Here is a 22,015-nt window from a genome sequence, read left to right on the forward strand (position 1 = left end):
ACATTACCATCAAAGGAAAATACATGTAGGAGAACCATTACCATTCATTATAACCCAATAAAATAAGAAGATATTCATAATTATTCATAATTCTAAAGAAGTCTTAAACAATCACATTTAAGCATGCACTTATATTCTCTATATATCCTTTTGTTCTATATTTTAAAATACTGCAAGAGCTTATTATTTTTCTGACAGAATGAATGATGAGAGTTTTATCATACTACTTTTTAGATACTTTTTAGAAAGCATCACATGAGATGGTTTTTAAAAAGAACAAAACATTACATCTTTTTCACATTTCAAAAATGAATTTTTGCTGTTTGATTTATTGTTTCCTTTGATAAATATGACTCAGTTTTGAAAAATCGACTATAAAAGGCCTTGTGTCTCTTTCTTCATTTTTAATGTGTCAGAATACCAAACATAGTAACAGAAAGCTGGAAATATAAACAAAGCTTAAGTCGGTGAGAGTTTGAACTTTGTTGGTTGTGTCCATTATTTCAAAATAAATCCGGAGCACATTTGCATGTGGTACAATTGAAGGGATCTTCTCCAGCCTCCTTTAGTAGAGAAAAAAATGATCTCTGGTTTCACAAGGAATTATGCTGTAAGGGGCTGTTAGTCATAGTAACTGATAAAAGAGACGGAGTTTCCTGTGAATATCATATACTAATTAGAAATAGACCATCTGCTGTGAAATCCAACACAAAGGACAACAGGACAGGATGCATATTTATGTGTCACTATTATGTGATAACTTCAGGATTAGCTGTTTTATTCTTTAAGAAAGTTTGCTAAAATATTTAAGGAGAACATATCTACTCAGCTAGTTCACTGCAATATAGTTATAGAAATCACATAAAAGACATACTGATCATGAGCTATATAACATAAGAAGTTAGATAATGTTAAATAACTATATGTGATATGTGTAGAACTTTAAAAACTAATATTTGAGCTGTCAAGACATATTTAAAGATGTCTGAAATGGGAGACTTAACTTTAATGACAAAATTAGTACTGATACAATTAAAGCTTCTTTTAATTAATTTTGCATTCTGGAAAAGGAGTTGTTATATTCCTAATTAAAAATGTATTTACAATATTAGAATTAAAGACTATTCCTTAAAGTTAAATATTTCAAAGGGTATTATCTCATGACATAATATAATATTATGGTCATTAAAGTGATAAAATGGAAACAACAAATAGAAAAATATCTGTAAGTGTAGAACAGTATTTGACTGAGAGCTTAATTGTTGTAGTCATCTTAGGGATGTATATCTACAAAAATCCAAATCAGATTATATTTGACTCTAACACTCTTGCTAGACAAATCCTATCTTACTTTTTCAAAATTGCTACACTGATGGAAAGCAAATGTGCACTTTTGGTTGGTTGTTTATGCCATGCTAATTAAGGTGAAACTCTGCTAGAAAATAAGAACACAGAAAGGAACACAAATCTTAAGATGATAACCAAGTGTCTCTTTATTTGAGACATTTTAAAAGCCACAACCATCTCTATATTATCATAATAAGAAACTAACAATTTCCTTATTTAAACTAAGAACATTTATTTTATTTTAATTTCAAACCCAGTTGAGCTGATGTGCTCAAATTTAGAAATATTAAATAATAGTTGAAGACATGAAATTATTATGTTGTACATGACAAACCAGAACAAAATCCTAATTTAGAAAGAGATTCCACTCAAATCACTTTCTTAGCCTAATGGGTTAGACTGTTACTTAGTCTTTCTTTAGTTATTTTATACAAGGTCAGTGGCAAATGTATAATTTAAAGTTTTATGCAAAAAAATACAAATACGGTTTTATATGCTATTTTCTTTCTATCTGGTTTGTTTTTTCAATATTCCATGAAGAGCTAAATATAATATTTGACATTTGAAAGTTCTTGATATCATCACTCAATGAAAACTATGTATCGACTAGTCTTTCTTTTCAGCTTCATATTAAGACCAGAATTACAATTTATAATTATGCAAATGATTCATCTCATTGTAGATGAACATAAACTATCTAAACACTCTTGCAAAGCTTGGACTTCTAAAAAAATAACTTATATATTTATTTGTTTGTTTTATTTTCACTACAATTTTGAGAAAGTGCATCATATTACATAGATTCATGTTGAAAAGAATAAAATTGCACACAATCAGGTCCCTATGAAAAAGAATGCAAATGAATGAATGGCACCTTCATACTGACAGGGGCTCTGATCCGAGCAGTGCAGAATAAATTTGGAAAGCACACAATTGGGGAAAAAGTAAAAAGAAATTGAGTAAGTTTAGCAATAAATAATTATATTTTTCAGTGTTTAAAAAAGAGAGGCTGGAGAAATGTCTCAGAAGCTCTTTCATGGCCTTTAATTGAGTCTCATTTCCCAAGTGTGGTAGTTCATGAATGCTTATAACTTGTGTTCCATCTCCCATCTCCTGCCTTCCACACACATCTACACACACACACACAAACACACACACACACACACACACACACACACACACACACACACACAAATAAAAGCAATACTTTTTCAGATTAAAAAGAAAACAGAGATGAGTAAAATACAGAAAAATAAGGTAGAAAGTTAAAACATAAAATTCAGATTAGCCTGTCATGTGCCTCCCAAGTGTAAATGATTGAGATGGGGTAATATAGAGAAGACTTCAATGATTGATCTGTAAGAACTACTGCACAGTCTGTGAGTATAGCTGTCAGTTCAGTTCGTATTTAACATCCCTCATCTCTAAGGCAAGAATCAGCATGTGGAAAAGATTATTTTCTGTGTGAGTGTGGGTATGTGTGCAAGAGCGTGCACCTGTACATGTTTAGATGATCTTAGAATGCATCAAATTTCCTTGGAATGGAGTTATAGGGCTTTATTATGCTTTCTCTGTGAGTTCTGAGATTCAAATTTGGGTCCAATTTCTGAATGCATGGTTGCATAGCAAGCACCCTTAATAGCTGAACAATTTTTCCAGCCACTGGCTTTTTTCCTGGCCACAACACCCAATCCAGAGAGTGAGGTTAATCAACAGTGCCTTCGGGAGCAAGCTTTTAACTTGCTCACCATGGCTCTGTCAGTCTCAAATGTGATGCCTGCCACATAACAAATGATAGTTCATTTCAATTCAAACTGGGAAAGAGTAGCAGGGTGAGGCAGCAAGAGAAACAGATTAAAAAAAAAACCTATGTAATCCCTTATTGCATAACTTATCTTCTCATCAGGCATATTTTAGAAAGGCTGAACATTTGAAGTTTATTCTTGTTATCTTATCTTGATATGACATTTAACTAGTGTGAATAAAACTGAATTCTTAATTTTGTCTCTGTAGATATTTTCATTAGGGACATATATTTTCTGTTCTATTTTCCATTTTATTATAGGGAATTTTATTATAGGGAATTATTATAGAGAATACTAGACTTTTAATAAAAACATTGTTAATAACATATACTATATATTGCATTACATTCTTTACTTATGTTAAAATGAGATTTTAATTTATTATAAATATAGCATTAATGCAAAAATAGTAGATGAGCATGGATTTCTACAAAACAATAATGACTAGCAGTTTCCTGAATCTGAAATGTCATATCAAGCTATACTTATTTTTACATTAGCATAAATTCCACTATAATATTAAGTGATTTATTTTCAACATTAAGTGATAGCTCACTATTGAATATAGATGAAGTTTAACAAAATGTCAGAATCCATTTAAAGTATTGTTACATGGGATTTCAAATTAAAGTCTATGGTTATATGGAACTCAACTTCAAAATTCTACAAATGAGAAACTACTAACAATTTTATGATAGTTTCAACTCATGGCAGAAAGAGACTGTTGTTTTGGCTTGTGCTTTGGCTTAATCAACACTGTTTCAGAACAGTCCCTTTAGGTGATACATATCACATGATCATGTTTGCTTAGCAGTATAGCAAGACTATTATAGTAAGACCATTAGCAAATGGTCCTACTATTCTTCATTTTTCATTTGTAGTTTTGCTTTCTTTCTAGAAATATTTGAAGAGCAAGAATATACATCAAATTTCATTTTTTATTCAGTGGTTTTTGATATAGTCATTACTACTGTCTGATTTTTAGAATGTTTTCATAGGCAGAACACCCATCTCCATACCTACTAACAAGACTCCTAATTCTTTCTTTCCATCTGCCCACAACCCCATTTTCGTTATTATACTTTCTGCCTCTACTTTTTTGACTATTGTGATAAATGCCATTCTTTTTTTCCTTATTAGGATAAGATTTAAAGTTCAATAATAGCATGGTTTGATGTTTTGTTTGAATTAGAATTCATTCAGGAATGAATAACATCTGGATATATATATCATATTTACATGCCATGTTGGTCAGTTGATGGACAATTGGTTTGTGTGCATTTTGAAGACGATGCTGATTTATGCAGGTGTATACAATGTTTGCACAGACTTGTGTAGTCATCTCATCGAGTCTAAACCTAGTGTTGAAACTTGTATTTTGTTGTGAAGACTTGAACTTGGTCAAACATGCAAAGATTGCAAAACCTGGAAAATTGAGTAGTTCATGAAGAGTCTTTTAATCTTTTTGTTTATCTCTTTGCTTGAGTTTTGAAAAAATAATTTATGTGATATTAAAATGCCAGATATTTTATTTGAGTATCCTACTTTGTAATCATTCCAGTGTTTTTTTATGAAGAAGAAAGTTTTGAATGATTTTTTTTTTTTTGTAAAAGGCTTGTGTCAAATATAAAATGGATGTTCTGCCAGGCACTGCTACAATGTCTCCTTGATAAAATGGTACTTTTTTTGCTTGAATATAATAATTCAGGTGTACTTTCTTAAGCATCAAAAATTATAGTGATGTAGGATCCTGAAGAATGAAAATAGCATTAACAGACTAAGAAATTTATGATGCCCAGTGCTGCTATTTTCATTTGTTTTAGGAGCTGTTAATTTTCTCAAAGTAATGGGGTTTTTAATCTCTAGTTTATAGGTTCTATGCTCCATAGCTTTTACAGTAATTAATATGTCTCTGGAGTATAGAACATGTAAGAATGTTGTAGTTTTGATAAAAATAGCATGAATAAATTAAAAAGATGAACTCCACAATAGATTTTATTTAAAAAAAAAAATGTACAAACAGGACTATAGATTCATGTTCCCCTTGAATGTCATGTGATCTTGAAAATCCAATTATCTAATTAGTAAATGTGATTAGATTAATGTAAACACATAAGGTGTAGGGAGAAAAGGCAATCCTTGTGCACTGAGGTACTCCTCATCTTACTGCTCGTGAGAACTACAGCATGCTAATGTGAAGGAAGAGACTACAGGTCAGCAGGCAAGCATGCATCTGAAATTTCACATGTTCGAGACTGTCTTGCTTCAGCCTTCTTGCCTCCTAGGTAAGGTGTAACTGACTGGCAAACAGACCTTCTAGCAAACTCAAAGAATTAGGGTACAAATTTCATTTTTAGTTTATTCACCAATTATTAAAGTGCTTAGATTCAAAACAGCATAATTGTCATATTTGTGAAATAGAGATTGTCTAAAGACTTTCATGCTGGAACCATGAGAATGATTGATAATAAAGGTATCACAGTACTTCTTAACTTTTAGAGGACAGTATATGCACACACACGTGCACATAGATACAAGCGTATACACATATACACATATACAAACACACAGGCACACACCCACACATGATCACATGCATAAATATGCACACACTCACTTACACAGGTAACCTATTGGATCCATTGTGAATACTGTTGGTATCTAATTGTGCTCTTTGGTTCAGTGTCACTTGCAGCAATAACACAGAAGCAAAATAGACCAAATTAGAAAGATAAGAAAGGTGACCAGCAAAACGGGCTATAATACATTCATCTTAAATAATATAAGAGGCATTTCTTTTTGTCTAGAGGTTCCAATTGAGTTGCATTTTTATATTATATAGTTTTTTATATGCTGGTATTAAAAACTAACAATGAAGCTTGCCATAGTACATAAACAAGATTGTAGAACACTCTGGGGATATGCAAAATAGAGTTCTATTTCTGTAAAAACCGGAGCTAATCCTTCTTTGAAACAAACAATTTTTAAAGGGCATACTCCAGTTTCTGAAACAAGAGTCACTTTATAGAGTTATTTTTTAAAGTGCTGTCCCAAATCATCTTCATAATCATCCTATCAATCAAAGTTAGAGAAGTTGGCTAGCACTTGTCATTTCCACCAACTGTCCATCTAAAATAAATGAAACGAGAAATGACTACATAGGCCACAACATTTCAGTCTGATAACCAGAATTTAACCAGAAATGACATCTCACAGAGGAAAAATCACAACATTAAGTTTAAATGATCAGAAAGTAGATTTATAGAAAATAAAAAAGTATGCTTTAAAATATCAGTATGTTTAGAGGTTCACAGTGCAATTGGCAATCTGAATCTTACATTTCTAGAGATTTCAATCATGTTGATGGGAGAAAGCTACCAGCTGTATGGTGATATCATCAATAATGCACTATGAAACTTTGAAATTTACTATCACTCCAATTCTTGAAAACAGCTGTAAAGTCACGCTCTCTATAGTAGTGCCAGTTGTGGTCTCACTTTCTAATTTCAGTTTCCTTAGAGCAGTGCAGACTGCATGAAAGTAGTAGAAAACAGAGCTGAAGTCATATTGATTATTTAATGATTCTTCTGTAAGCATAGATTATCTCACCCTGAATTCAATCTACTGTTGAACAAAGTGGCTACTAGGGTTGTATTAGAGGACCTATCAAGTACAAAGTCCTGAATTTTACCGAAAAATACTCTAGAAACACTTCCATCCATACTAATCATGTATACAGGGGTTATTTTATCCATTTTCATTATTCTTTAAGTAAATAATTATAATAAATAGTTTCATAATAATTTAAAAATACTTAGATGGCTATTTGTTAAGTGTAGAGTATTTCTGCAGAATATACCAGGATTAGGTAATGAGTTTGATGGATAGTGCTATAATACCTAGATTTCATATTTATGTTAAGTATAAATATTATACAATTTTCTTTAAGGAAGAAGAAAGCTTTTGTATTTTGGTATTGTGTATATGTTGGAATAATCCTAGAGATAAATCACTGTGGATACTAAGGGCTGATTATTATTCAATGTCTACTACATGTAGGCCTAAAAGAATCTCACAGCAAATTAATGAGTAATATCATTCTGCCCTTCATTGCCCTCTTCCTCGTTTTTGATTTCCCTTCATTTCTTTATTCTTCATCCATATTTCATATTCTTCTTTTTTCCTAAATTTTTATGAGTACTAATCCAGGGAAAGTTAGATTCTTTGCAGCCATAACTACCATACAACACTCTGAAATAAGTAATCTTAGAAACTAAATTAGATTTACAAATCTCTTCAGAAAATGCTCTCAGTTTGAAACTGTTCACAGTGTTATTTGGCCTATTTCTTTTAATCTGAGCTTTTAACATCACAACAGAATTTTTAAAGGGGCAAGGGTAAAGAAATATTATCATGTTCAACGAGCTGATGAAAAAAATTTAAAAAGCAAAGATAAAGGAAGTCAATGATCTTAGAACAAAGACAAGTTTTTGAGCTAGATCTCTAGTTCTCAAAGTTGCTGTGGTTGTTTGAGAAAGCAAATCATCTAATGACTTGTAGATGAATCACTCTCTCTACTCCCTCAATTTGACTGATGAAGATTTTCCAGTACAATCAGCTCAAATGTAACAGAAAACCTAAACACCTGACAAAAGATGTCTAGGTCCAGACTCTTACTGGGAGCAACCTGTTAAAGCAGGTTTATGAGTTTTGAGGCTTCCAGATCTTGGTGAGCAGCTGGCTACTCACAAGGTTTTCCATAGAGGACCAGAAGCATTTCAGGCATCAGTAAGAACTGGCTATGTACATAAGACAACTGGAATGATGGATAAGAAGATCCCTGTGAAATGATGACTCAATAAGCTCAGGAAAATAGGGATTAAATCACAGTCTGACATTAGAAACAAGATTAGAGAGAACTTAGGAAATTAGTCTGAACAGGTTAGAGGGTGCGCCAGAGAACCGGACAGCTTCTGGGACGGGCAGAAGCACAGAGCCGCTGAGGCAGCAGCCTGGGCGGGCCGCAGACAACCGGCCACCATCCGGACCAGAGGACAGGTGTCCGCCTGGCTCGGGAGACGGCCTCAGCCTCAGGAGCAGCGGTCACCATCTTGGTTCCAGGACTCCCTGGAACTTAGGATTTTAGTCTGCACAGGTGAGAGTCTGCACACAGAAGCTGACAGCTTCTGGGAACTGCCAAAGCAACACAGCTTCTGAGAGAGGCCCTGTTTTGGGCCTTCTTCTTCGACCAGGAGGAGGTCCAAAAACAAGATATCTGCGCACCTTCCCTGTAAGAGAGCTTGCCAGCAGAGAGTGCTCTGAGCACTGAAACTCAGAGGAGAGAATCTGTCTCCCAGGTCTGCTGATAGACGGTAACAGAATCACCAGAAGAACAATCTCTAAACAGAGTCAACTATAACTACTAACTCCAGAGATTACCAGATGGCGAAAGGTAAACGTAGGAATCCTACTAACAGGAACCAAGACCACTCACCATCATCAGAACCCAGCACTCCCACTTCGCCCAGTCCAGGGCACCCCAACACACCCGAAAACCTAGACCTAGATTTAAAAGCATATCTCATGATGATGGTAGAGGACGTCAAGAAGGACTTTAATAAATCACTTAAAGAAATACAGGAGAACACTGCTAAAGAGTTACAAGTCCTTAAAGAAAAACAGGAAAACACAATCAAACAGGTAGAAGTCCTTACAGAAAAAGAGGAAAAAACATACAAACAGGTGATGGAAATGAACAAAACCTAGACCTAAATACTAGACCTAAAAATACTAGACCTAAAAAGGGAAGTAGAAACAATAAAGAAAACTCAAAGTGAGGCAACACTGGAGATAGAAACCCTAGGAAAGAAATCTGGAACCATAGATTTGAGCATCAGCAACAGAATACAAGAGATGGAAGAGAGAATCTCAGGTGCAGAAGATTCCATAGAGAACATCGGCACAACAATCAAAGAAAATGGAAAATGCAAAAAGATCCTAACTCAAAATATCCAGGAAATCCAGGACACAATGAGAAGACCAAACCTACGGATAATAGGAGTGGATGAGAATGAAGATTTTCAACTCAAAGGACCAGCAAACATCTTCAACAAAATTATTGAAGAAAACTTCCCAAATATAAAGAAAGAGATACCTATGAACATACAAGAAGCCTACAGAACTCCAAATAGACTGGACCAGAAAAGAAATTCCTCCCGACACATAATAATCAGAACAACAAATGCACTAAATAAAGATAGAATACTAAAAGCGGTAAGGGAAAAAGGTCAAGTAACATACAAAGGCAAGCCTATCAGAATTACACCAGATTTTTCACCAGAGACTATGAAAGCCAGAAGAGCCTGGACAGATGTTATACAGACACTAAGAGAACACAAATTCCAGCCCAGGCTACTATACCCAGCCAAACTCTCAATTACCATAGATGGAGAATCCAAAGTATTCCACGACAAAACCAAATTCTCACATTATCTCTCCACGAATCCAGCCCTTCAAAGGTTAATAACAGAAAAAAACCAATACAAGAACGGGAACAATGCCCTAGAAAAAACAAGAAGGTAATCCCTCAACAAACCTAAAAGAAGACAGCCACAAGAACAGAATGCCAGCTTTAACAACAAAAATAACAGGAAGCAACAACTACTTTTCCTTAATATCTCTTAACATCAATGGTCTCAACTCCCCAATAAAAAGACATAGACTAACAAACTGGCTACACAAACAAGACCCAACATTTTGCTGTTTACAGGAGACACATCTCAGAGAAAAAGATAGACACTACCTCAGAATAAAAGGCTGGAAAACAATTTTCCAAGCAAATGGTATGAAGAAACATGCTGGAGTAGCCATCCTAATATCTGATAAGATTGACTTCCAACCCAAAGTCATCAAAAAAGACAAGGAGGGGCACTTTGTTCTCATCAAAGGTAAAATCCTCCAAGAGGAACTCTCAATTCTGAATATCTATGCGCCAAATACAAGGGCAGCCACATTCATTAAAGAAACTTTAGTAAAGCTCAAAGCACACATTGCACCTCACACAATAATAGTGGGAGACTTCAACACACCACTTTCACCAATGGACAGATCATGGAAACAGAAACGAAACAGGGACACACTGAAACTAACAGAAGTGATGAAACAAATGGATCGGACAGATATCTACAGAACATTTTATCCTAAAACAAAAGGATATACCTTCTTCTCAGCACCTCATGGTACCTTCTCCAAAATTGACCACATAATAGGTCACAAAACAGGCCTCAACAGATTCAAAAATATTGAAATTGTCCCATGTATCCTATCAGATCACCATGCACTAAGGCTGATCTTCAATAACAAAAAAAAATAACAGAAAGCCAACACTCACATGGAAACTGAACAACACTCTTCTCAATGATACCTTGGTCAAGGAAGGAATAAAGAAAGAAATTAAAGACTTTTTACAGTTTAATGAAAATGAAGCCACAACGTACCCAAACCTTTGGGACACAATGAAAGCATTTCTAAGAGGGAAACTCATAGCTCTGAGTGCCTCCATGAAGAAACGGGAGAGAGCACATACTAGCAGCTTGACAACACATCTAAAAGCTCTAGAAAAAAAGGAAGCAAATTCACCCAAGAGGAGTAGACGGCAGGAAATAATCAAACTCGGGGGTGAAATCAACCAAGGGGAAACAAGAAGAACTATTCAAAGAATTAACCAAACGAGGAGTTGGTTCTTTGAGAAAATCAACAAGATAGATAAACCCTTAGCTAGACTCACTAGAGGGCACAGAGACAAAATCCTAATTAACAAAATCAGAACTGAAAAGGGAGACATAACAACAGATCCTGAAGAAATCCAAAACACCATCAGATCCTTCTACAAAAGGCTATACTCAACAAAACTGGAAAACCTGGACAAAATGGACAAATTTCTGGACAGATACCAGGTACCAAAGTTGAATCAGGATCAAGTTGACCTTCTAAACAGTCCCATATCCCCTAAAGAAATAGAAGCAGTTATAAATAGTCTCCCAGCCAAAAAAAGCCCAGGACCAGACGGGTTTAGTGCAGAGTTCTATCAGACCTTCAAAGAAGATCTAATTCCAGTTCTGCACAAACTTTTTCACAAGATAGAAGTAGAAAGTACTCTACCCAACTCATTTTATGAAGCCACTATTACTCTGATACCTAAACCACAGAAAGATCCAACAAAGATAGAGAACTTCAGACCAATTTCTCTTATGAATATCGATGCAAAAATCCTCAATAAAATTCTCGCTAACCGAATCCAAGAACACATTAAAGCAATCATCCATCCTGACCAAGTAGGTTTTATTCCATGAATGCAGGGATGGTTTAATATACGAAAATCCATCAATGTAATCCACTATATAAACAAACTCAAAGACAAAAACCACATGATCATCTCGTTGGATGCAGAAAAAGCATTTGACAAGATCCAACACCCATTCATGATAAAAGTTCTGGAAAGATCAGGAATTCAAGGCCCATACCTAAACATGATAAAAGCAATCTACAGCAAACCAGTAGCCAACATCAAAGTAAATGGAGAGAAGCTAGAAGCAATCCCACTAAAATCAGGGACTAGACAAGGCTGCCCACTTTCTCCCTACCTTTTCAACATAGTACTTGAAGTATTAGCCAGAGCAATTCGACAACAAAAGGAGATCAAGGGGATACAAATTGGAAAGGAGGAAGTCAAAATATCACTTTTTGCAGATGATATGATAGTATATATAAGTGACCCTAAAAATTCCACCAGAGAACTCCTAAACCTGATAAACAGCTTCGGTGAAGTAGCTGGATATAAAATTAACTCAATCAAGTCAATGGCCTTTCTCTACACAAAGAATAAACAGGCTGAGAAAGAAATTAGGGAAACAACACCCTTCTCAATAGTCACAAATAATATAAAATATCTCGGCGTGACTCTAACTAAGGAAGTGAAAGATCTGTATGATAAAAACTTCAAGTCTCTGAAGAAAGAAATTAAAGATGATCTCAGAAGATGGAAAGATCTCCCATGCTCATGGATTGGCAGGATCAATATTGTAAAAATGGCTATCTTGCCAAAAGCAATCTACAGATTCAATCTCCATCAAAATTCCAACTCAATTCTTCAACGAACTAGAAGGAGCAATTTGCAAATTCATCTGGAATAACAAAAAAACCTAGGATAGCAAAAACTCTTCTCAAAGATAAAAGAACCTCTGGTGGAATCACCATGCCTGACCTAAAGCTTTACTACAGAGCAATTGTGGTAAAAACTGCATGGTACTGGTATAGAGACAGACAAGTAGACCAATGGAATAGAATTGAAGACCCAGAAATGAACCCACACACCTATGGTCACTTGATCTTCGACAAGGGAGCTAAAACCATCCAGTGGAAGAAAGACAGCATTTTCAACAAATGGTGCTGGCACATCTGGTTGTTATCATGTAGAAGAATGCGAATCGATCCATACTTATCTCCTTGTACTAAGGTCAAATCTAAATGGATCAAAGAACTTCACATAAAACCAGAGACACTGAAACTTATAGAGGAGAAAGTGGGGAAAAGCCTTGAAGATATGGGCACAGGGGAAAAATTCCTGAACAGAACAGCAATGGCTTGTGCTGTAAGATCGAGAATTGACAAATGGGACCTAATGAAACTCCAAAGTTTCTGCAAGGCAAAAGACACCGTCAATAAGACAAAAAGACCACCAACAGATTGGGAAAGGATCTTTACCTATCCTAAATCAGATAGGGGACTAATATCCAACATATATAAAGAACTCAAGAAGGTGGACTTCAGAAAATCAAACAACCCCATTAAAAAATGGGGCTCAGAACTGAACAAAGAATTCTCACCTGAGGAATACCGAATGGCAGAGAAGCACCTGAAAAAATGTTCAACATCCTTAATCATCAGGGAAATGCAAATCAAAAGAATTCTGAGATTCCACCTCACACCAGTCAGAATGTCTAAGATCAAAAATTCAGGTGACAGCAGATGCTGGCGAGGATGTGGAGAAAGAGGAACACTCCTCCATTGTTGGTGGGATTGCAGGCTTGTACAACCACTCTGGAAATCCGTCTGGCGGTTCCTCAGAAAATTGGACATAGTACTACCGGAGGATCCAGCAATACCTCTCCTGGGCATATATCCAGAAGATGCCCCAACTGGTAAGAAGGACACATGCTCCACTATGTTCATAGCAGCCTTATTTATAATAGCCAGAAGCTGGAAAGAACCCAGATGCCCCTCAACAGAGGAATGGATACAGAAAATGTGGTACATCTACACAATGGAGTACTACTCAGCTATTAAAAAGAATGAATTTATGAAATTCCTAGCCAAATGGATGGACCTGGAGGGCATCATCCTGAGTGAGGTAACACATTCACAAAGGAACTCACACAATATGTACTCACTGATAAGTGGATATTAGCCCAAAACCTAGGATACCCAAGATATAAGATACAATTTCCTAAACACATGAAACTCAAGAAAAATGAAGACTGAAGTGTGGACACTATGCCCCTCCTTAGAAGTGGGAACAAAACACCCTTGGAAGGAGTTACAGAGACAAAGTTTGGAGCTGAGATGAAAGGATGGACCATGTAGAGAATGCCTTATCCAGGGATCCACCCCATAATCAGCATCCAAACGCTGACACCATTGCATACACTAGCAAGATTTTATCGAAAGGACCCAGATGTAGCTGTCTCTTGTGAGACTATGCTGGGGCCTAGCAAACACAGAAGTGGATGCCCACAGTCAGCTAATGGATGGATTACAGGGCTCCCAATGGAGGAGCTAGAGAAAGTACCCAAGGAGCTAAAGGGATCTGCAACCCTATAGGTGGATCAACATTATGAACTAACCAGTACCCCGGAGCTCTTGACTCTAGCTGCATATGTATCAAAAGATGGCCTAGTCGGCCATCACTGGAAAGAGAGGCCCATTGGACACACAAACTTTATATGCCCCAGAACAGGGGAACGCCAGGGCCAAAAAGGGGGAGTGGGCGGGTAGGAGAGTGGGGGTGGGTGGGTATGGGGGACTTTTGGTATAGCATTGGAAATGTAAATGAGCTAAATACCTAATAAAAAATGGAAAGAAAAAAAAAAGAAACAAGATTAGAGATTTCTGTATCCCGATGGCTCTACAGCAAAGTATAGTAGGCTACCTTCTCAGCTTGAGACATTTAGGGAAGGCTGATTTGCTTGAAGAACTGGGTCCATCAGGTTGTCCTGTGTGCATATCTGAGGGAAATTTTCGTGACCAAAAATTGATTGAGAGGTCCTAACATACTACATTCAGTGGCATCCCTGAGCAGGTAGTACTGAGTTGTACAAGGAAGGTAACCGATTAAACCAGAGGAAGCACACCCGTATAAAGTATTCAAAATCCTTGATTCAGTTTCTTCTCTAGTTTTCTGCCTTGAGTTCCTGTCTAGCCTTTTCTTAATGGTTGATCATAAAGTATAAAATGAAATAAACCATTTTGTCTTCAAATTGCTTTTGGTTATGACATCTACTACAGGAACAGAAAATATAATGTCTACAAACAACATTTCAAATTCTGACAGTATTTCAAATACTATTTTTAGTAGTATTGTGAAAATGTATTTAAAAGTCAAATTTTCCACAGATAAGTGAAGAATTACAGTTATGCTAGTGAATCAATTATTAAAAGTCTACAATTTATATGAATGAAGTATGTAAATAAACTTTGTTCATACTATAACTCACTAAAGGAGTCAAACTACTTGCAATCATTGTAGGTTTTCTTTAAAGAAAATAAAACCTCAGGTATAAAATAATAAATGAATGAATAAATGCCAATAATACTTCATAAGCATTCACAAAGTGGCACAAAATAGAATGTAAAAAATCACCAAAATATTTTATGATTTAAATTGTGTCATACAACATCAAAAACTGAAAAAAAATGATATACTAAAATTCTGCATGATTGATTATAAAATTATGACTTGATATAAAAAGATCACGAAGGTTCTTTGACTTTCTTTCAGATGGGTCTTATACAACTAAGACCTTGTGACATTTACTCAAGTTGTAAAATCACAGTTTGATATTTAGAAAGAACTACGATAAATATGGGTTGTATCCTATGATAATTTGAGTGAACTATCCCCACAGGCTCATTTGTTTGAAGACTTCATTCTCAGATGATGAAACTATTTTGGAAGGTTAAAAAAAAAAAAACATGCAGAGGTGACAGTAGATGGAAGAAGATGGTCACTTGGGGGAGAGGAAAGTCGGTTGTATTCTTCATTTTCAACCTCACTTCTGACCAAGCTCTCTTCTTCCTATTCCATGTAACCCTCACTGACTATTGCAGAGAAACTGGCTACCATGGGTTTCTGCTCTGAAGTAAGACACATAAATTCTGCTTCACATAATTTGAATATATTAGCGATTCTGTCATAACACTAAGGAACATAATTAATAAAAAAATCATTTCACTGAGGAATGGCTTTGTGGGGATAAAATCACACAAGAGAATAATGAACCAGTGGAATTTGTTTCTGAAATACAGATGAGCTTTATCTATAAAATTTAGAATTGCAATCTGATGATGATCCATGCAGATGGGAATATGAAATTTTCTTAAAAGTGCGGACAGAATAGGTGGTTACTGTGAGATTTCCAGGAAAATAAGGGCTTTGTTTGGAGTTGGATAAAGGCCACTATTTACATGTTACCAAAACATCTATCTGCCTACCTTCAGTCCATGTCCTGAAAACTTAAGAAAGTCTGAAATCAAGCATGATAGCCTACTATGCTTCAAGGTAGCATGGCCACTGCTTAGTGCCTTTAGTCAGATTTATAGTCAGACATTACATGAAATAGTGTCAAAAGTTGTGAAAAATATGCAGTTTGTTGAAAGATGGACTGAAACCTATTTAAAATTGTAGTCAAAGCAGGTTAAGACAAAGCACCTATAAATGTTAGTATGAAAATTGTAAAGTGGAAATTTTAAAGTTCAGTTTAATGGAAACTTTGCTCTTAGCACTTAATGTGGAAATGATGCCTTGATGTCAAGGTACTGGCCATACAGTTCCATCCTCTGAAATTGAGAACAATATAAATGTATTCACTTCAAAGGTGTATGCAAGAGTGTCTCTGAAGATGTCCATTGCTTGAAAACCATTTCCTATGTAAATGTTTTGCCTTTTTATTTGTGTAGAAACATAACCATTATAGTCTCCAGTGGACAGCAGAGTTGTCCTTCTCCATATAGCACTGATGTTGCAGGCATTTTAAAATTTGAAGGCCATGGGGTCATGGAAGCTTGCACTAAGTTCCAGAAAGTGTCTAAGATCAAGCAATATATATGAAAAGTGAAATTTATACACGAAACTCCTGAGTGGGCTGTACAAGAAGCTATGGAGGTGAAGTGTAAATTTAGGAGACTCCAAGATGCAGATGATGTTAAAACTGAAGGATTCTGCATGATATAATTTGCAAGCATTGTGTGAAACGAGCAAAGAAGATGCACTTGCTGACAGCTGGTGGCATGGCTTATCAGCCAGGTGTATATGAACTTGCTGGAGTCCAAGTGATGCTGACATGAATGTCACATGATGACATGGAGGTACAGTGTGTAATGTTTGCACTGCTGGCTTTTGTGTATGCTGGTAACCTGAACTCAGGGTCTCACATCTGTACAATACATACTTTATTCTTGAACTATCCCGGCCCTTAATATTTCTTAGTAAAAGTAAGAAACTGAATTCTAGTTAGGAAATTATATTACTTTTATAACATACACTCAAACTTCAATTTTATTTCCCTTGGATTATTTTTAAACTTTCAGAAAATGATTTATGAATGATAATGTTTATGGAGATGCTGAGGCTTACTCTGGATTTCTGTTTCTTTAATAAAATGTTATGACCAAGAGTCATTTAGAAAAGAAAATTGTTATTTCTTATTACCTCTGCCTTCATTTTGATATCATAGTCTGTCACTGAGGACAATCAGTGCAGGAACTTACAGAAAAAACCTGGAGTCAGTAGGTGAGCCAGAGGTCAAGGAAGGGAGCTGATTTCTGCCTTGCTTTCCCCTAACATTGTACAAAATATTTCTCAATATTGACCATTTAGAAAAGAGCAATATTAGTCTGAAACTCATAGTCCTCCATCCATTTTCTGAGTGTTGAGATCATAGGTTGCTGAAGTACATGTGGCTTAATAAAATTCTTGGAAGGTCCACTTCTATTTCCTGAAATTAGGTACAAATTATATGCAAATCTTTACCTGGGAAAATATGAATCAAAGATGGTTCCTCACGAAGTGCATTCAATTAAATTGAGCCAGGGCAACTCTAAATAAGTATTACTGTATGTGTAATTACGCAGATGTGTTTTAGAAAGAAATAGTAAAACTTATTATAAAATTACAATGGGTTAGAAAACAAATCCCAAGATAACCACTAAAATCCTTAGCAATTATAAACTAGTTTTATAATACAGGATTTATTCCACATGGAGAAATCCTTACAAAGGTAGCTTTTACATTTTTGAAGTGATCTCATCATAATGCATAACAAGTATAAATAATTTAATGTCTATTTCTGTGAGGCAGTAGACCTCAGTTAAGCTAAGACTAGAAACCCTGGAGACCCTTAAGGGACAATAGGAGCTTTGCCTACTCTCCAGCACCAGTCGCTTGTCACTGTCTGCAGCCCCCCTCCCCCCAATAGATTTGTAGCCATCAGTCATGCAATGGCAATGAATCAAGCCCCTTCTCATGTAGATGAGTAAAAGGACACAGACCCTTCATCATGTAGGCTGAAGACAGAGATTGCCATTCTAATGAGGTACCTAGAGGCCTGGAGGGCTCAGCTTTCCTTCCCCGACATGACATTCTTCCCTGCAAAAGGTATTAAATCTCAGGCCTACCCTAAGAAGTGAGGTATGGTTTTACATAATTATATTCCACCATGACAATAAATGCCATAAAACCATTGAATGTCTCTTTCTCTGGATCTGCTGTGGGGAGCTACTGAAGAAGGCCTTTGCCTATAGAGTTGCCCTCTAGTCTCCCATAGAAGGCTCCCAGTCACAATAATAGCCAACCCTTCTGCTATTAAGCCAAAGACAATCACTGTGGGACCAGCTGGAGCTCCCCTTTCCCTTAGCCTCAGGCTAGATCCAGCCTGTGGGATCTGCTCTCAGGTCTTCTGCAACTTCCAGCAGAGCCTGGGTGTGGGAAGAGTCTGGCAACTCCATGGACCTGGCCTCTTCAAAGGCCTCTAGATCCATGAGCTAGTTCCATTCGTCCCGTGCCTCAGACAGTGCTTTCCCACGCCGGAGTGATGTCCTGGGACTTCCCTACAGCCCGATACCAGCCCTTTGACAGCATGGGGTAAGCACAGTCAAATTCTGCATGTTCCAAAGTTTCCCCTGTGGACGAGCAGATGCGGGACTCACGAGTCTACATATTTCCCGATATGATATATAAGAATACATTTATATGACATGTAAGAATAATGCATATTAAATTTAAGTTTAATGTAATATTGCTTTATCTTAGAAAATAAGAATTTGCAACTTAACTTTAAAAGCAAAATTCACCAAATGTTCTTGTGTATTCTCTCATTTCCAACATCAGCTAATATTAATGTATTCCTTATATCCTTGGAGATAGATAATAATATAAACATCAAAAATAACAACCTAAAAATTATCAGAGAACTTTTATTAGTGCAGTATTACTAATAAAACTTCAGATTTTATTTATATTTTACAAACATATAATTTGCTTCATTTAAAACTAATATAGGACACTGACATTATATTTGACAATAATATCTCATTAGTTACCTCAATAACAAAAATATAGGAACAAAATGTCATTTTTACAATCATGTTCTTGTTTTAGATATAACATATTTTAATTTTTGAATAGCTGAGAAAATAAAAATACACAAATATTGTTAAAATATTTGTATAATTTCATTCAAATATATGAATCAAGTATAAAAATATTTCTTTGTCTACTCAATATAAAAACCCACATATTTGTTTAAATAATTGGATGAATGTATGCCACACAAGTTTTAAATTATGTTGCCATAATTACATAAAATAAAAAATTTTCCTCTTTCACTTACTTCCAAGTTTTTGTACTAGTAATATCCTTAAATATCTCTAAAAACATGTAACAGTGTTGATTTATTAAATCAAAATTTCTATAGATGTGAAATAATTAGTTTCATATACACTCACTGATCATCAAATAACATTTCAGAAATTATAATATATTTTCTTTTCTATTTTCCTTGGTCCCTTTTTGTTGATGTTTGGGATTTATAATCAGTTGGTTCAGATTATTTCTATATAAACTCTGCTAGAAAAGTAGAATTTCAGGAGAAATTCAGCATAGGGTGGTTGAAAGCCTGCTGAGTAACACCCTGGACCCCTAGGGAAATGTCTGCTATAGTTTCCATAAGAAAACAGATTGGCATGCAAACAACATAGGCAGAGAATACAAAGCCAAGAACTGAATAGTGACATAAACCATCTGGAAGAGGAGAGTCTATGAATGTACAGTGCACTTATGGATTATTTCATCACAGACATTAATTAGTCAATAAAGTTTTATAGTACATATATTGTTTAGTCATGGAAAAGAAGAGAATGTTTAAGTACAGCAAACCAAGTCCTTGATATTTCATAATTTATATTGGATTCTAAACTCCTATCTATCTCTCTCCAATCCACTGACTGATTCACTACTGCTTGAGAAACGTGCTGTGCTATTTATTCTATAGAGTTGTGCTTTGCATATTTCCTATGAACATTTTAGCATGATGTTTCTCAGGTACCTTTTCTTGGTAAGGAAAATAACATTGATAAACAGATGTGGCAATATAGGTAGATATACTTATCTGCTGTTACTCTTCCTTTTCCATATTCATAAACTATCTGGGCATGGATACTCATAGGGGGAAAAACTGAAATAACTCCTTGTATCTTATCAAACCACCATGGATTAAAGATGGATTTCATCAACAACAGGAACAAGAGAAAGTCTACAATCTCAAGAAAACTAAACAACTCTCTTCTCAATGATCACTGGGTCAAGGATAATTAAAGAAAAATATTAAAGACTTTCTAGAATTCAATGAAAATGAATTCACGACATACCCAAACTTATGGGACATAATGAAAGCAATGCTAGGAGAAAAGTTCATAGCACTACCTTTCTTTATCTCATGCTAGGGACTTAACAACATACCTGATAACTCTAGACCAAAAAGATGTGAACACACTCAATAGGAGTAGTAGACAGGAAATATTCAAGCTGAAGGCTGAAATAAACAAAATAGAAACATAGAGAACAATACAAAGAATGAATAAAATAAAGAATTGGTTCTTGGATAAAATCAACCAGATAGACAAATCAAAGTCAACTTGACAGCTAAACCATACAACTCAACCAAGAAAGATAACTTTAGATCAGTCTTTCCATTCAGTATTTTTAAGTAGATTATAAAAAGTAGATACACACAGTTTGTCAACTAAATTCTACTTTGTTTCTTTAGATAGAAAGAAAACATGATTATAGGTTATTAATGGAGATAGCTCATGTTTCTTTGCTAGCTGATTTTCATGACTTCCATTCATTTCAAAAAGTTTCCTTTAATATTAAATTATTTTATCTATTTATATTCCAAATATTGCCCCCCTTCACTGTTGCCCTCGCAGAATTCTCCATCCCCTTTGCTTCTGAGAGAATGCTTACTCACTGACCCACCCCTACTTCACCACACTCCCCAGCACACCCCTTCCTTGGGGCATCAAGTTGCTACAGGATTGGGCACACCTTTTTCCACTGAAGTCATAAAAGGCAGTCCTCTGCTATATATGTGCCAGGGTCCATGGACCACCCCATATATGCTCTTTGGTTGGTGGTTTAGTTTCTGGAAGTTTTGGGGGTCCAAGTTAATTGATATTGTCATTCTTCCTATGGGGTTGCCATCCCAATTAGCTCCTTCAATCCCCAACTTTTCCCTAGGGGTCTCTGACCTCAGTCCAATGGTTGGCTATAAATATCTGTATCTGTCTCAGTCAGCTGCTGGTAGAACCTCTCAGAGGACAGCCATGCTAGGCTCCTATCAGGCAAGCACAACATGGCATCAGAAATAGTGTCAGGATTTGGTGTCTGCACATGTGATGGATCCCAAGTTGGAATGGCCTTTCCTTCAGTTTCTGCTCCATTTTTGTTCCTGTATTTCCATTAGGAACAATTTGGGATCAAAAATTTTGAAGATGGGTGGTTGGCTCCATTCCTCTACTGGGGAGCCTGTCTATCTACTGGAGGTGGTCTCCTCAGGTTCTATCTCCCCACTGTTGGGCATTTCAGGTAAGGTCATCACCATTGAGTTATGAGAGCCTCTCACATTCCAGGTCTCTGGGACTTTCTATAGCCCTCCCCCGCCAATCCCCTGCAGCTGCATATTTCTATTTATTCTCATGGCCCTCTGGGCTTCTCTCCTCTCTTCCCCTATTCCTGACCCTGCCCCTTTTCCCCCTGCTACCCCCTCCAACTAAGGTTCCTCCCTCCCTCTGCCTATCATGATTACTTTTTCCTCTTCTAAGTGGGATTGAAACATCCTCACTTCAGACTTAATTCTTGTTAAACTTCATATGATCTGTGAGTTGTATCATGGATATCCTGTATTTTATAGCAAATATACACTTATCAGTGAGTATATAACATACATGTCCTTTGCGGTCTGAGTTACCTCCCTCAGGATGATATTTTATAGCTTCATCCATTTGCCTGCAAAATTCATGGTGTCCTCAAT

The sequence above is a fragment of the Mus musculus genome, chromosome 5 (genome assembly GCF_000001635.26).
Source record: "Mus musculus strain C57BL/6J chromosome 5, GRCm38.p6 C57BL/6J".
NCBI classification, from domain to species: domain Eukaryota; kingdom Metazoa; phylum Chordata; class Mammalia; order Rodentia; family Muridae; genus Mus; species Mus musculus.